Source organism: Talpa occidentalis, unplaced genomic scaffold (assembly GCF_014898055.3).
Source record: "Talpa occidentalis isolate TD23 unplaced genomic scaffold, MPIMG_talOcc4v2.1 talOcc4.5, whole genome shotgun sequence".
In the NCBI taxonomy this organism is placed as follows: domain Eukaryota; kingdom Metazoa; phylum Chordata; class Mammalia; order Eulipotyphla; family Talpidae; genus Talpa; species Talpa occidentalis.
This window is the reverse complement of record NW_023604861.1, coordinates 84,865,434-84,881,715: the sequence shown is the minus strand read 5'-3', so window position 1 is coordinate 84,881,715 and position 16,282 is coordinate 84,865,434. Positions and strand designations below refer to the sequence as shown.

Here is a 16,282-nt window from a genome sequence, read left to right as displayed (position 1 = left end):
TTTTTAAATGGTTGCAAAAACGCAAAAGAATAATATTCTATGACCCAAGGAAATCTTATGAAATTCACACTTCAGTGACTATAAATAAAGTTTTATTGGAACACAGCCATGCCCATTCATTAACATGCTGTCTATGGCTAATGTTGCTGTTTAGTTGCAACACTGACCTTTAGATTCACAAAACCTAAAATATTTACTATCTGGCACTCAACAGAAAAAATTTCCCAACCCCTGTTGTAAAAGCCTGCGAAAATAATCATTCTTATTCTCTCTCTTATTCTTCTTCTCCATCAAAATTTGGGGTGGAGTTTTACATTGGAAGGGGTTGAATGAGCCATTTCACAAGTCAATGGTTATTAAAGGTTGAATTTATACTAGTTCCCAAGGACGTTATCATTTTAGTGGGCAATTTAAGCTCTAAAAAGAAGATCTCTCAGATAGTGAGTCTTTAAATGTGGAGAAATATTTGGGGGTGAGGGTTTCAAGTGATATCTGAACCACTGCTATTATATAGAATCTGCACACACACATATATAATCACAATCAGAGAGCCTATCAGAGAAATAAATTCATGAACAACACTCCTGCAATGGAAAATTCTAGCAGCACCTGTAACTTCAGGATATTTTGACTTGGTCGATATACATTAATTAAATAAAAAGTGACTTCTAACTAGTAATATAACTGATCCTTGGAAGCCTGCTATTTCATTCTGCTCTGCTGATTTTGCCTGGGCCTCTCCACTACCCCAGCTCAGCTCCAGTCTCCTGAGCTCCAGATTTGCAGAGCCAACTACTTCCTGGGTCTCTATACCTCCTGTCCCCTGGCACCTCAACTCCATCTCCAGTACTGTTCTCTTCCTTGCCCTTCAAAGAATCACACCATCCATGCTGAAGCCCACACCAGCACCCTGACACTTTCCTTATCCCTCCTAACCTATCCCTGGCCCACTTAATTCCACCTCCATGCCACCAATTTGGGATTATTTTATAACATGATCACCCTGTGCTAGTCCACCACTCTCACAGCTGCCAGAGCAGCTCCTTCTAAAGGAAAATCTCTTGGCCTCACCCATCTGTGACCCCTCCCCCACTGCCCAATTCTTTAGTGTATAAAGCTGGGGTAATCTGGTCCTGTTTGCACCCCTCCCCCCCATGATCTTAGTTCATGCTGTTTCCTCCTCCAATTCAGTGGAGTTGAGGCACTTAAAGAGCCCCAAAGGCCATGCATCCTCTGTGCTGGGGCTACTTCTACTTCAGGATGTGGCCATGTTACCCCTTCTCTATGTTACCCCTTCTGGATTGAGTGAGGGGTTCCTTTTGAGCTTTACCCCTTTCATCCATTTATCTATTCTGTGGTTCTCATCTGTTGGTTTTCCCCAGTGATTGCAGAAGCCCTTCTATTCCCCCAAGGAGTAGGGACAGTGCTTGGCACATTAAGTTCTCAATAAATGTTGGTGGACTCAAAAAAGAGAAGGAAAGGGGCTCCCCGGTGGCACAGCGGTTGAGCGCTGGGTTGCGAAGCTGCCAGCAGCCTCTGCAGCACCGGTTCGATCCCCAGCTGCTCCCCGGCCACCGGAGGAGGATCCCACATGGCGCGCAGACCTCTCCTGCCGCCCACTGCTCCCCTCAGCAGTGTACTTCGGTCCTTCTGCCTGCTCTGCTCCCCGCTCTGGCTCTGGTGAATTCTCTCACACTCCCACGCTTCTGACTGTATCCCGTGCTTGTATAAAGAAACAAACAAATAAATAAATAAATCTTAAAAAAAAAAAAAAAAAAAGAGAAGGAAAAAAGAAATCCAGGCTCAAGATCATGATGTCATACTGCCCATCCATTCCCAGGCCTGGCTTGTAGAACCTTTCTGCTCCTGGCAATTTCTCTGTCACAGGAAGCGCTGTCTCTTAAGCCCAAAGTCCAAACCCATTCAAATAATAAAAGCAAGTTCCAAGAGCTTGGCGCTTCCCTATGCAAAATATGATCCCTACCAGCAGGTTCAGAATCACCGGGGAGCTGATTAGGAATGCAAATGATCAGGCCCCATCCCAGCTTACTGAATCAGAATCTGGGCTGGGGTGTGGGGTAACCTGTATTTCAAATAAACCCTCCAGATAATTCTTACAGTTTGAGTACTGAGGCCCGACAGCTTTGAGTCAAGCATTTTCTACCAGTATGGCCTTATTTCATCCCCACAACAGCACTGCCAAATAGATGTGATTGTTATTCCCACTTGGTTTCACAGCTGGTGTGAGTCTTTTGCACTTGCCTCTACTCCATCCTTGACTTCCTCCACCTTCCAAAGAAGCCTTCAAAGACTGAGAAAATTCTCCATTTGCTTTAGTGAAGCACAGACACCGGCACAGACACTGCCTCACAGACACTGGCACCATCACTGGCTTTGATTCAAATACTCTGAGAAGAAACTTATTTTTTTTCTGAAAAGCATTGTCTCCCTTAACACAACCTCCCAGACATTCTGAGCAAGGACATCAGGGTGCCCTGGCCTTGGTGAGCACGGAAAGTAGAGAACGTGGATGTGATATCCCACCCACCACCCAGTCGGAGGGCTGCCCCGGCCCCGGGAAGCCCCATGGTCAGAAATGCCTTTTCCTGGCAGACAGCAGTGTGACTGGAGGCACAGCTGACCACTGAGGGCCTTGATGCATGACCTGGGCCAGCGTCATGGAAGCCAGGCCAATCTGGAGGCGCCTCCCACACCCAGGGGGCCCAGCAGGCCCAGAAAGGAAGAGATGGCAGTGTGGTACTCACCAACTGGACAAGAGGTCCTTCTCCCAGTCACTGAGGGCTGGTGTGTCTTTGGCATAAATACCAGAGCAATATAAAACCCCAGAGGCGGATCTTCTTTAAACAGAGTCCCTAAAAAGGCCAGCTGACGGTGTGTTAGCAATATTACCATATAAGGTGGTCTTTTCAATAAATTGGCCTTGGGGGTGGGGAAGGGAGTTGGGTAGAGTGAATTATCATTTGAAAAATGTATGCAAAAGGACTCAAGTGGCAACCGCCCTGGTGCTGTTGGATTTGTTCCTTTTATGCTGCTCTTGCATAAACAAAACTCACACCAGGCCTTATAAGCTGCCCAGAATGAGGCTAGATGCTGCTCTGCTCCTGGAGAGAGAACCATACCAAGAATGGCAGTGGACCTCTTCCCTCCGTCCTTCCCTCCTCAGCCTGGGCAGCCTGTTGCCCCTGGGTTGGCCTTGGACACCCACGCAATATCCCCAAGTGGATACAATTGTCCCTTGTCTGGTGCTAGCCCAGGATAGTTAAAAGTCAAAGGGAAAGGCCATCCAGACCTGGGAGAGAAATCCTGTGTACTCTGCTCTCCCGCTGCCCTTTACACGTGCCCCTAAGTCCTGGGATGAGTCTCCTGGGGGGTCCTACGACACTGCAAGCCTCCTCTGTCCTCTGGAACTCTATAGTCTCTACCTTTTTCACTTTCCTTATGGATTTCTCTCTACTCGAGCCTACACAATGGGAATTACAGAGCAGGGGAGCTGCCTTAGGGTTGAGGCATACTTAACAAGACTCATAAGCTTGTAGAATTTTCCACGGTTCTTGCTGTTCTTATTGTCATTCATGCCTTCTCCCTTGGTAGCTGTTTCATTTCCCACACTACCAGCCCGCTCTGTGGCAATTACCTTCAACTCCACCTTCCAATCTCAGTACCTCACTCCTCATCCAGACTAAAACTACCTCTCACCTGTTGGACATCCCTGCCCAGCAGATGCCCCCAAACTGAACCTTCTTCTCTTTCTTTCTATATTGCTCAGTTTCCTGGGTTCCTGACCTCAGAGTGTTTCCCTCAGTCCTTCAAGCTAGGCCCCCTGAGTCAGCCTAGCTCTCTCTGCTCCACAACCACTGGGGCATATCCCTGGTGGCCCTGTCCTGCTCAGGCTCCAGTGCTGTTGGGCACAGTTTCCAGATTAGCCTTCCAGATTTTGCCCCATCTTCAAGCCTAGTGGTTCCAAAAGAGTGGTCTCTAGGTCCATGGATTGCAGCATCCCCATGGCCTGGGAGGGTGTTAGAAATGCTTATGTCCAGACCTACTGAATCTGAAACCCTGGGGGTGGCACTCTGTGTTTTACGAACCCCCCCCCCCCCCGCCACACACACACAGGTGCCCAGAACACCTACCCTTCACTAAAAGAAGCATGTGCTGAATTCTTGCTTAAGATGTCCTGGGCCCCCCAGATGACTCAGTGCAGGAATCTTAAGAATTTGTATGAAGGGCAGGGGGTGAGTAGGGCACACAGGATTTCTCTCCCAGATCTGGATGGCATTTCCCTTTGACTTTTAACTGTCTGGGCTTGCACCGAACAAGGGACAATTGTATCTACTTCGGGGACTGCATGGGAGTTCTAGGTGGTTTGGGTGCCACAATGGTTTGGTGCAGGTCTGTCTTTCCTATTAACTGAGGAATGGGGGGGGTGGAGGTATGGATAAGGAGTGCCCATTGCCGATAGAATCCAGAGGAAATATTAGGAAAAGCTTTAAATTAGGTCTTATGATTATCCCCTGTAGTGAAGGGACCCTGTAGCCATCACAGGGTACAGTTACTCACCTTTTGCCCACTGGCCTGTTGCTTAGCACTAAGTCTTAGTTCCAGGTGCCATGGGAGGCTTCCCTGAGTTTCAGGTCCCTGGAAAAACATTCACTGGAGCTGTCCAGCAGAGACCGAGAACTGCCAGTCCTGAGTGGCCAGGGAAGCTAAGAGCTGGTGTCCAGGTCATGAGCTGTTCATGACCTGAGCAGGAAAGAGGTGTGTCTCTCTTACCCTGATCAGGGATCTCAGGGGGCATTATTTCCCTTCACAGTGAGGAGACTCGACTCAGTTCCCTGCTTATCATCAGCACCTTGACCAGGGTGGATATTCACAATTAGTTGACACAATCAGTTGATAAACAATAAAAAAATCTATAAGCAAAGGGAACTGGTTGTGACTCAGGGTCCAAAGAGGCCAGAGATCAGAAAGAAAGGCTATCTGAATAAACTGAAATGCTCAGGAAATACTTAAAGAGGTGGAGTCTGCCTTGACTTTTATAGAGAAGAGTGGGTTAGGGAAGGCCAGAGGTTAAATCAGCTGCCAGAAGTACTCAACTTTTTATATCCTAATATTGGGCTCTTGGGTCACTCCCAGTTTTTTACTTTTGCAAACATTGCTGCAATTGATAAAAACCTATGAATGAACCTTTGTGCATACGTGTGAGGGTATCTATACAGTTGATTTCTTAGAGTCTAATTGATTGATCAAGTAAGAACATTTGAATTATTGATGAAAACTGCCATATTGTCCTCCAAAAAGGTTGTATGAGTTCACACTCCTGCCAATAGTGTAGGAGACCATCACCTTCACTCTTTCAGACACTGAGCAGAGCAGTATCAGTGTGATTTATTTTTGTCCATCCCATTTATTTATTTATTTAATTTTTTTTTTTTTTTTTTTTTTGATAGAGGCATGCTTTATTTATTTGTTTGCTGGTTTGCTTGTTTGTTTTGTTTATACATGCACTGGGTACAGTCAGAAGCGCGGGAGGGTGAGAGAATTCACCAGAGCCAGAGCGGGGAGCAGAGCAGACAGAAGGACCGAAGTACACTGCTCAGGAGAGGTCTGCGCGCCATGTGGGACCCTCCTCCAGTGGCTGGGGAGCAGCCGGGGATCGAACCGGTGCCGCAGAGGCCGCAGGCAGCTTCGCCAGCGCTCAACCGCTGCGCCACCGGGGAGGCCCTGTCCATCCCATTTAGAACATGCTAATTTTTGTATGACTCCCCAACTTAATATTGTTTAGCTGTTTCCTATGATTACACGCAATGGTAGAAAAAGGAAAATATGGAACCCAGAGGCCCTGTCTTGACTTGTTTTCTTTGATGGGCAGTTGTGCAAATGAGTCACATTCATCCTCGGGCTTCCCTTGTGACTGAAAGAAGCACATGGAGCATTGGCAGTTAGTCATCTTAATTTTTCTGAACCTAAAAAAAAGAAACTTGGCATCTTGTTTTAGAATTAAAATTTTAATTTGGTAAATAAATGTGCTTGGCCTTTCTTAATCTTTTCTGGGGGGGGGAGAAATTTGTCTTTCTCTGAAAACCATTGATGTTTGTCTTTCTCTGGGATAGGTCATCTTTGTCTTCTCGAGTTCTTTGCATATTATATTAGTGATACTATCAACTTTTTTTCCTATCACAAGTGTTGCAAATATTCCCCTACCCCCCAGCTTAACATTTGCCTTTTGATTTTGCCTGGTAGCATTTGCCTTACTGAAGTTTTATCAAATGTATTTCATGTTTCATAACATCCATAGGAAAGCCGAGCACTTCTTTCATTCTTTGATTTTTAGTCGTAAAATACACATAAAATTTACCATCTTAAGCAATTTTAGGTGTACAGTTTAACAATGTTAAGTATATTCATTTTATTGTACAGCCTCTAGAATATTTTTATCTTGCAAAGGTGAGACACTTGATCTGTTAGACAACAACTCCTCCCACACCCCCAGAGATCCTCCTGCTACGTTCTGTCTCTATGAGTTTGATACCTCATATAAGTGGAATCATACAATATTTGGTTTTTATGACTGACTTATTTCATTTAGCATAATGTCTTCAAGCATAGGCTTTGTTATAGCATGTGTCAGAATTTCCATCCTTTTTATGGTTGAATAATATTCCATTGTATGTATATACCACATTTTGTTTATCCATTCATTCCTTGGGAGACACTTGGGTTATTTCCAACTCTTGGCTACTGTGAATAATGTTGCTATGAACATGGATATAGAAATACTTCTTCAAGATCCTGCTTTCAATTCTTTGGGGTACACACTCAGAAGTTGAATTGCTGACTAGATGGTAATTTTATTTTTAATATTTTCAGGAACTGCCATTTTGTTTTCCACAGCAGGTACATACTTTCACACTCCCATCAACAGTGCACAGGGTTCAAATTTCTCCCCATCCTCACCAACACTTTATGATAGTGGCTACACTCGTGTGTGAGACAGTACTTCATTGTTTGTTTGTTTGTTTTTTAACATTTAAATAGGGTCTTTAAGAAACTGTTTTAGGTTTATGGAAAAAATGAGCACAAAGCACAAAAGATTTCCCATGTACTCCCTATCTCTACACATGCATAGTCTCCCTCACTGTCAGTATCCCCAACCAGAGTGGTACATTTGTTACAACTGATGAAATTACATTTGACATATGATTACTATCTCAAACCTACAGATTACATTAAAGTTTTGATGTTGCATATTCTTAGATGTTGACAACTGTATAATGAAGTGTATTTATCATTATAAGTAGCATACAGGGTAGTTTTACCATCTGTGCTACACCTATTCATTCCTCTCTCCCAACCAACCCTTGGCAATCACTGATCTTTTTATTTCCATAGTTTTGCCCTTTTCAGAATGGTATGTAGCGAGCATTGTACATTAAGAAGCCCTTTTAGAATGGCTTCTTAACTTTGTCATACTCATTTGGGGCCTCCCTGGTGGCGCAGGTGGTTGAGCGCCGCAGTGTGAAGCTGTCCGCAGCTGGGTTGGATCTGAGCCGGCCAGGGAGAAACCCACATGGCGTGGCAGACCTCTCCTGTCATGCCTGCTGCTCCCCTCAGCAGTGTATTTCGTCAGTCTGCCTGTTCTGCTCCCTGCTCTGTCTCTGTTGAATCCTCTCACCCTCCCGCACGTCTGGCCTGTACTCCAGTTCTTGTAAAAATAAATAACTCTTTAAAAAAAAAATAAAGTTCTGCCTTTTTAAATGTTTTGATAGCTCATTTCTTTTTAGTGCTAAATAATATTCCATCCTTTGACTGTACCATAATTTATTCATTCTTCTATTGAAGATTATCTTAGAGGCTTCAAAGCTTTGTCATTATGAATAAAACTTCTCTAAATATCCTTGAGCAGGTTTTTATATGCATTGTTTTTTTTAACCCATTTGAATAAATACCAAGGAATGTGATTGCTGGGTCATCTGGTGAAAGCATGTCTAGTTTTGTAAGAAACGTCCAAACTGCCTTCCAAAGTGGCATTTTGCATTCCCACCTTCAATGAATGAGAGTTCCTGTTATTTCACATCATTGCAGTTTTGATTTGCATCTGTGTACTTATTTTTAATGTAAAAAAATTCATTTCGTTCACTGTCTCCCAACACACCACTGAGAATCCTTATAGTGTTTTTCTATTACATATTATTTAGACTTGGGTTCCTGGACCCAATTCTAATGTGTGGGAGGCTTCCCCATATCAACAATTTTCAGACACTACCAGGGTATCTGAGATTCAACTTAGTTCAGTTCAATTCTGACACTATCTTCCTAGAGATTGCACTGGAATCCACAGGTTAAAGACTCAGTCTCCCAAGATTTCAGATGCTAGTCATTTCAGACATCAGCTACAGGAAAGGCTATAAATTAGAGGTTCTACAACCTCCACCTCAGGTTTGATTAATTTGTTAGAAGTTTACACAGAATTTAAGAAAACTGTTTATGACTATAACCCCAATTTATTACAAAGGATGCAAATCAACAGCCAGATGAAGAAAAACATAGTGAGAGGTATGGGGAAAGGACATGGAACTTTCCTCTCCAGGTATTCTACTTTCCCAGGACCTCCACATGTTACCAACCCAGCTTTCTAAAGCCCCTCTCTTGGATATTTATGGATGTTTCATTACATAGACATGACTAATTAAATCATTGGGCACTGGCAATTAAACTCACCTTCTAGTCCCTCCCTCCTCTCCCAGGGGCCTGGAGGCTGGATTGGAAGTTCCAACCTCTATTCTCATTGGTTTCCCTGGAAACCACTACCCTCATCTTCAGGTGTTTTCCAAAAGTTAACTTCATTAACATAACAAGAGATGTCTTTATCGCTCTCAACACTAAGGAAATGTCAAAGGTTTTGGGAACTATGAGACAGAATTGTGGATGAGTCAAATATATATGAGAAATATATTTCTTGGTTATTTGAATGACCAAAATATGTATTGCTTATAAATCACAGCATTTCAGTATGATACACATTATTTTTCATATTAAAGAAGTATTACTTGATTCTAGGTTTATTAAGAGTTATTGATTGGGAGTTGAATTTAATAAAAAGTCTTTATAGCATTTCAATAACCCTCCCTCTATGATAAAATATTTAAAAAGAAATAATTGTTTGAAGACATGAGAGAACTATCAAAACAGACAGAACATGAGAACCCTGGCTTCCAGAGAGAGAAAACTCCTTTGGAGAACTCTGACATCTTATGCCATTTTTCTCTGAACATCCTTCAATGTTTAAGCAGCGCAGGGCAGAGGCCAAGAAATTGAGAAAGAATCAGTAAATGAGACTGAGAAGCTTATCAGAGTTTTTGGCTGATTTATGGGACTACATAGAAAAATACTGGAGTTCAGAGAACACTGTGGAGGAGCACTGTTAAACATTCTAGGTTTTCCACTGGGATCTGTGATAGTTAACTTTATATTGAGGCCACAGTACCCAGATATTTGATCAAGTATTAGTCTACAAGATATTTTTTAGATGGTATTAATATTTGAATCAGTTGAATTTGAGTAAAGCAAATTAATCCCAAAATGTTGGTGGGTCTTGACCAAGCAGTAGACTTTAATAGAAAAATAACTACTCTTCCTGGAAGAAGAAGGAATTGTGCCAGTCAACTTCTTTTGGACTCAAATTGCAACTCTTCCCTGGGTCTCCAGCCTACTGACTGTACATGCTGGTGCACAGATGCACACACACGCACGCTCAATTTTTCTGTTTCTTTGGACAACCTTGACTATCAGTTTCCTTAAAAAAACAAAACAAAACAAAAACAAAAAAAGCAAACTGTTTTAGGAATGAAGGCAAGCCAGAAATAGTCCATACTTTACAATACTAAATCTAACTTTGAACAAGTTCATTACAAATTGGTATAAGGTGATCTCTACCTACTCAGTGAGAACAGACTTATAACTATCTACCCTGTGGAAATATCCTTAAAAATGAAGATGGTAAAGAGATTTTCAGAGAAGCTAACACAGTGATATTTCATCACTTGTTGACTTGTATTAGGTGAATTCTTTAGCATAGGAAAATTATTCCAGTGAGAAGCACAGAAATTCAGAAAGTAATAAAGAACCATGGAAAGGGTTAATATGTGCACAAATCTGCATGACTATTAAATATACTAAACAAAGCTATTCTGGGTCCTCCCTGGTGGCACAAGGGGTTAAGACGCAACCTATGATGCTGTCCGCAGCCACTGCAGCATGAGTTTGGTCCCCAGCCAGGGAGCAATCCACATGGCGCAGCAGACCTCTCCTGACCTGCCCGCTGCTCCCCTCAGCTGTGTACTTCAGTCAATCTGCCTGTTCTGTTCCCCACTCTGTCTCTGGTGAATCCTCTCACCCCCACCCCACACCTCTGGCCTATATATAATACATAGTAAGAGTAACACTAAAGACAAGGGGGGAATAAATGGAGTTAAGGCATTCTAAGATTCCTGCATTGTCTTGGAATAAGAAAAGTTACTGTTTTACATGAAATGTTAAATACGTGAGGTGGGGAGGGGTTGCATCCCTTAGCCATGTTAGGTGGGAGGAATGTTATAATAGCTAGGATAATAGCTAAAACAAAAAAATGTGTAATAGGTTAACAGAGGAGAAAACAACTAGAATAATAACAATACTTGATTAATCCAAATGAAATTAACAAAGGAGAGAAAAAAACAGATACAGATGGGAAAAGCAGAACAAATTACAGACTTAGTCCTGGGCTTTACAGATTTTTTTCTTTCCTTTGCAGCCCAAGGCCTCTCCCACAACCATGCTCCACCAGATCCTCAGCCAGGTCAAGAAGCATCCTAGCCTGATGCCCCTTTTTGTATTTATTGGAACTGGAAGGACTAGAGCAGTGCTTCTGGCTTTATTCACTCCAGATGTCAGTTGGAATGGAAAGAATAACCCAGAACCTTAGAACAAACTGGATCCCAATGATCAATACAAGTTCTACTCAGTGAATGTAGATTACAGCAAATTGAAAAAAGAAGGTCCAGACTTCTAAATGAAATATTTGACTATAACACTATTTAAAATGAAGGTCTTCCAGAAGGCATCCAAAGAATTTTCTACTTAACTAGGAAATATCTCCCCTATAAATGCAAGTAATCATGTTGGTGTATTGCGTTGGGGTTTACACTGATTAAAAACATATCTGAAACTTGGGGAAAAAAGGGAAGAAAAACAAATTACAAGATGGTAAACATATACCCAAATACATCAGCAATTACACTGTTACTATTTCTATTTAAAGATAGTGATTGTTGCACTGGTTATTTGATGATATTAAATCAAGAGATATCTTACACAAAAGGTATAGTAAATTTGAACTTTACTAATCAAAGAAAATTATACCAATATCAGACAAAATAGATTTTAAGGCAAGGAGCAGCCCTAAAGATAAAGAGATGTTTTATAATACAAGGGCCAATCCACCAGAGAATGTAACAATTTCATCTAATGGGTACCTAATAGTACATATATATGAAACAAAAAGGAGAAGCAAATAAATTTGCAAACATACTAGGAAATTTTTAACACACCTTTCTCAGTAGCTGATAGAAGAAGGAGCCAAAAAGATCAGGAAGGACATAGAAGACTGGAACCACAGGATTCCATCTTGTCTATGTTCAGAATGTTGAGTGAACATTTTCCTGTTTCCCTGAAATTGTTGCTATGGCCCCCATTGCAAAAACAGCTCTAGAAGATGGCCAAAAATGGAACCCAACGCCTCCCCTGAGACTTACTGAGAGGCAGCTAAACAGGCTTTACTTCTGGGGAGCAGTGGTTGCTCCCCTTCCCTAGGTTTCTATGTAAGAAAGCTAGAGAGAGAAGACTGGGTCTTCCCAGCCAGATTCCCCAGCTTTGTGGAAAGAGCAGGTTATGGTGAGGGAGTGCTCTTCTTTCTCTGTGAGGAGGGAAGGGCTATCCTCCACAGCCAAGTTAGGTAGGATTCTAGGAGGCCCACTTGAAGATTCAGGTGTCCACAATGGTTCTTACTCTCTGGTACTGATCTTCCCTGAATACCTGAGAGTGGTGGGGGAAGGTGTAGAAAGACAATCAGAAAATGGAGATGTTTGTGGAGCACACTGGCCACCCCCAATTTAGGGTGGTTCACAGGTGCAATGGGCACAGGGAAGGTAGTTGGTCTTGAGTATTCCTGCCAATGCCCCTGCCAGGAGAAAGGCTGTGGATATAACCCTGGAGGAGGTGGGGACAAGCGTTGAATTAGACCAGATTTCTCATATCAAGGAAATGTGTGTAAGAAAATAAAAATAAAGTAAAATAAAACCTGAAAAAAAAGAGGAAAAGGAAGTGTGTGGCTTGGGGACAAATGGGAGGCGTGTAGTTTGCACAGGACCCAAGAAAACCCTCTATGCGATCACTGCGTGAAGGCCAACACTTGGACAGGAGTGCTAAATGGAGAACTGACAATTGTAGTGACTGACTGGTAAGTAGTGAAACCTACCAGCCAAGTACAAAGACACACCACAGGTTCTCCCCCATTTCCTCTCCTCCCCAAACCTGTCCAGCCCTCAACTGTGGAGGAGCTAGAAAGAGACCACATCACTCTTCACTTTTCAAGTGCCCTGAGTGTTGGGCTGGCCTGGAGAAGCTTCAGGATCTTGCCTCTCTGAATAAGCTCCTTCCCTTATTTACTATCAGGCAGCTCCCTCCTCCCACCCCCACACATTCCTTCCCAGCAAACCCTACTCCCTATTCTCATCCCAGGAGACAGGAAAGTCTGGGGTGGGAATGTTTGGGGGGAAAAACTGGGGGAGTTTAAAAATAGGGTGGTAGCCTACTTGCTGGATGGTTCTTTTAGAATTCAAGCTACACCTGACACTCAGGTCTGCTACCCAGAAGAGTGACTTTTAAATGAAAGCAAGATAGTTTCCCCTCCTTTTGTGATTAGGGGTTGCAGCTTCCCTGGAAAAGGGCTCAGCATGCAGGGACTCAGTTGTGCCCGGGGTGTTAGGATCCTCTGCTCATCTCTATAGACAAACAAGGATGTTCCCCTGTAGGACTAGAGTCCCCAAAGGCTATTTTTATGGTGAAAAAAATTATATTCAGAATTAATCAGCTGGACTCAGTTTAGAGCATTCCAATTTTGTTGGCAACATCCAAAGCATCCTCTTTAGGAGCCAGCTGAACATGTGCCTTCTCTCCATTAGGTCTGAATCAGGGTGTTGACCTTGCCCATGTCAACGTCATAGAGCTTCTCTACAGCCTGTTTGATCTGGTGCTTGTTGGCCTTGACATCCACAATGAATGCAAGTGTGTTATTACTCTCAGGCTTCTTCATGGCTAACTCAGAGGTCAAGAGGAACTTGATGATGGCATAGCTTGTTTCTCTGGGGGGTGCTCCTCTGAGTATACTTGAGCTGCCTTTGGTGAGTGTGTTGGGCAGTTAGAAGGTGAGTGATGTGCAGATCTTTTGTGTGGTCATGGACACATTTCAGCACTGCTTTCTTGGACTTCTAAGGCTTTGCTTTGGTTTCAGTTTTGAGAGAAGTAGGAGCTACTTTCTTTGCCTTCAGCACCATCTTCGCAAAAAGGGTAATTTAGAACAAACTGCTGACAAGGCCTTAATAACAATAATCACCATTATTATTATTATTATTATTATTATTATTATTTATTGCTGCCATTTATGGAGTTGTGTCCACATGCCACAGATTGTATTAAGCTCTGTATATGAATTCTTTTATTTAATCTATTTTCCACATTTTATAGACTAGAGGACTTTGAAGGTGGGGAGAGTAAGACACTTACTGAAATGACATAGCTGGTAAAGGAGGAAGTAAATGAGGAAGTCCGGAATCCACCCCAGGACTATCTAGCCCTAGAGTCCATTAGTAACCTCAGCATTACGCCCTTTCCTAGTGCTGAGGGAAAAAATATATTTGCAACTTGGTATTAGCTGGTATTAGTGTTCTGAAGGTGAGGTTCTCCCATAGTAATGCAAATAATTTAGAATCAGTCTTTTTTTTTTTTTTTAAAGATCTACTTATTTATGCATATAAGAACTGGGGTATAGGCCAGACGTGTGGGGGGTGAGAGGATTCACCAGAGACAGAGTGGGGAACAGAACAGGTGGACCGACTGAAACACACTGCTGAGGGAGCAGCGGGCAAGCCAGGAGAGGTCTGCTGCGCCATGTGGGTTAGCTCCTTGGCAGGGGATCGAACTCATGCTGCAGTGGCCACGGATAGCTTCATAACCCCTTGCAACACCAGGGAGGCCCTAGATCAGTCTTAATTTCAAAATGTTACTGCAAATGCAGGTCCTACTTAACCTACATTTGGTTTAAGGATTCTTGGGTGGCCAAAATAACTTTTAACGCATCTAATGAAGCTGTTTAGAAAAACGAAGATAGGAAGAAGTCACTCAGGAATTCATAAAAATTAAAGTTTAGAGGGCCTCCCCTGGTGGCGCAGTGGTTGAGTGCTGGGCTGCGAAGCTGCCCGCAGCCTCTGCAGTGCCGGTTCGACCCTGGCCGCCGGCGAGGGAACCACATGGCTCGACAGACCTCTCCTGCCGCGCCCACTACTCCCCTCAGCAGTGTGTTTCGTAGGTCTGCCTGTTCTGTTCCCCGCTCTGGCGCTGGTGAATTCTCTCACCCTCCCATGCTTCTGACTGTACCCAATGCTTGTATAAACAAACAAACAAACAAACAAACAAACAAATAAATAAATCTTAAAAAAAAAAAATTAAAGTTGAGAGCTCGTTTTTCAGGGGTCTCCCTGATGGCACAAGGGGTTAAATCGCAGCACTATGAAGCTAGTTTGAGTTCCATCCCCTGGCCAGGGAGCTAACCCACATGGCGCAGCAGACCTCTCCAGTCTCGTGCGCTGCTCCCCTCAGCAGTGTATTTCAGTCATCCACCTGTTCTGTTCTCCATTCTGTCTCTGGTGAATCCTCTCACCCCCCCACATCTCTGACTTGTACCCCAGTTCTTGCATGCATAAATAAATCTTTAAAAAAATTTTTAAAAGAACACATTTTTCACTGTCTTCAAAATATTTCACTAACACTTTGTAATGACAATGGAGTCTGACATCTATGGCAGACTCCAGAAGAGGTTTCTGAGCTATTGTCCTGGAAAGTGAGTTTGTGTGAGATCAATGCAGAAAAACAACTAGGAAGTTCACGTTCTCCAGCTCTCAGGAAAATAAGTCAGTTGCCCCAATTTTTATCAATATGAGACCAGTCTTCAACTAGGACCCAGTTATGGTCCATCAGTGCCCAGAGAGTTCAAAATTTTGAGTTAAGTGAAGCACCCATGAAAGACTTTTTTGTTTCTGGAGTTACTCATGGGTCTCTCGAATGATGGCTGCAATCCTGCGTTTTATGTGTTGATTGTGCTTATCATCTATTTATTTACTCTTTGGAATTAGCTCTGTATGATTAGACCCAGAGTCCAGTTTATCTTCTTGTATAAGGACAATCTATGCCTCCTCTAACTCAAATTAACTCTATTTTTTTATTGGTTATTCTACTCAAATTCTATGCCAGTTGTTCAACAAGTTGTGCAAACCCAAAATTCTTAGATCAGCATTTGACATAAGGACCAGATGGGCTTAAAACAACAATTTTACCACAGGTAGACTGTGATCAGTTTTGTCCTACAGTGGCAAGAATTCTATCAAATTATTTGCAACTGTTTTTAACCTTTCCTCAGTCTGGGCCATGGATGAATTAATTTGGCACTGCCATTCTACTTCCTGAGCCAGAAGGGGCGGTGTGGGGATGGGGGAGGGATGAACAGCTTTCCTGAGGGCTGATCTGGGCTGAGCTCTAACACCAGTACTTTTCCACTCATTAAAAAAAAAAAATGTGATACTATCTTTGGATGAGGTGGTTGCATAGCCCTTTGCTATAAGAAAAAGAGAGATCTTTTTTTCTTTATTTTTCTGGACAAGGAATGGTCTATATACAACAAATCTGACTACCTAATTACAGACAGAAAGAAGGGCTACTAATGGGACACTGTAGTGCTAAACCTAGGTAGATGTGCCTGAATTTTCCCCAAATTTATATAGAAGAGCATAACCACGCTCTCTAAAACTTGGTTCCCTGAATTTTTTACAGATACCCTTTTGGCTCCTGCAAGTCCCTTTTCTGGTGTAAAGTGGGAATGGTTGTATATAAGTGGGCCATGAGTTCTCCGGCCCCACCTTAGTGAGCTGTGTTAAGTCAAAACAAAACCAGTTTG

The 16,282-nt window shown here is 42.9% G+C and overlaps 1 protein-coding gene and 1 pseudogene across 3 annotated transcripts in view; one reads left to right on the top strand and one right to left on the bottom strand.

Moving 5' to 3' along the window:
• Positions 1-11,675, bottom strand: part of ACTG2 (actin gamma 2, smooth muscle) — a 31,694-nt gene extending 20,019 nt beyond the window's left edge. The window contains exon 1 of one of the 3 annotated variants that reach the window (XM_037527652.2): positions 11,607-11,675. The gene's annotated coding sequence lies outside the window, so the exon portion shown is untranslated. Of the gene's footprint in view, positions 1-2,765; positions 2,891-8,739; positions 8,768-11,606 lie in introns of those variants that run through there. The other 2 variants (XM_054701740.1, XM_037527651.2) reach the window with 2 other exon arrangements.
• LOC119259078 (cytochrome c oxidase subunit NDUFA4-like) lies at positions 10,832-11,068 on the top strand (annotated as a pseudogene).
• Positions 11,676-16,282: the final 4,607 nt, after the last annotated feature.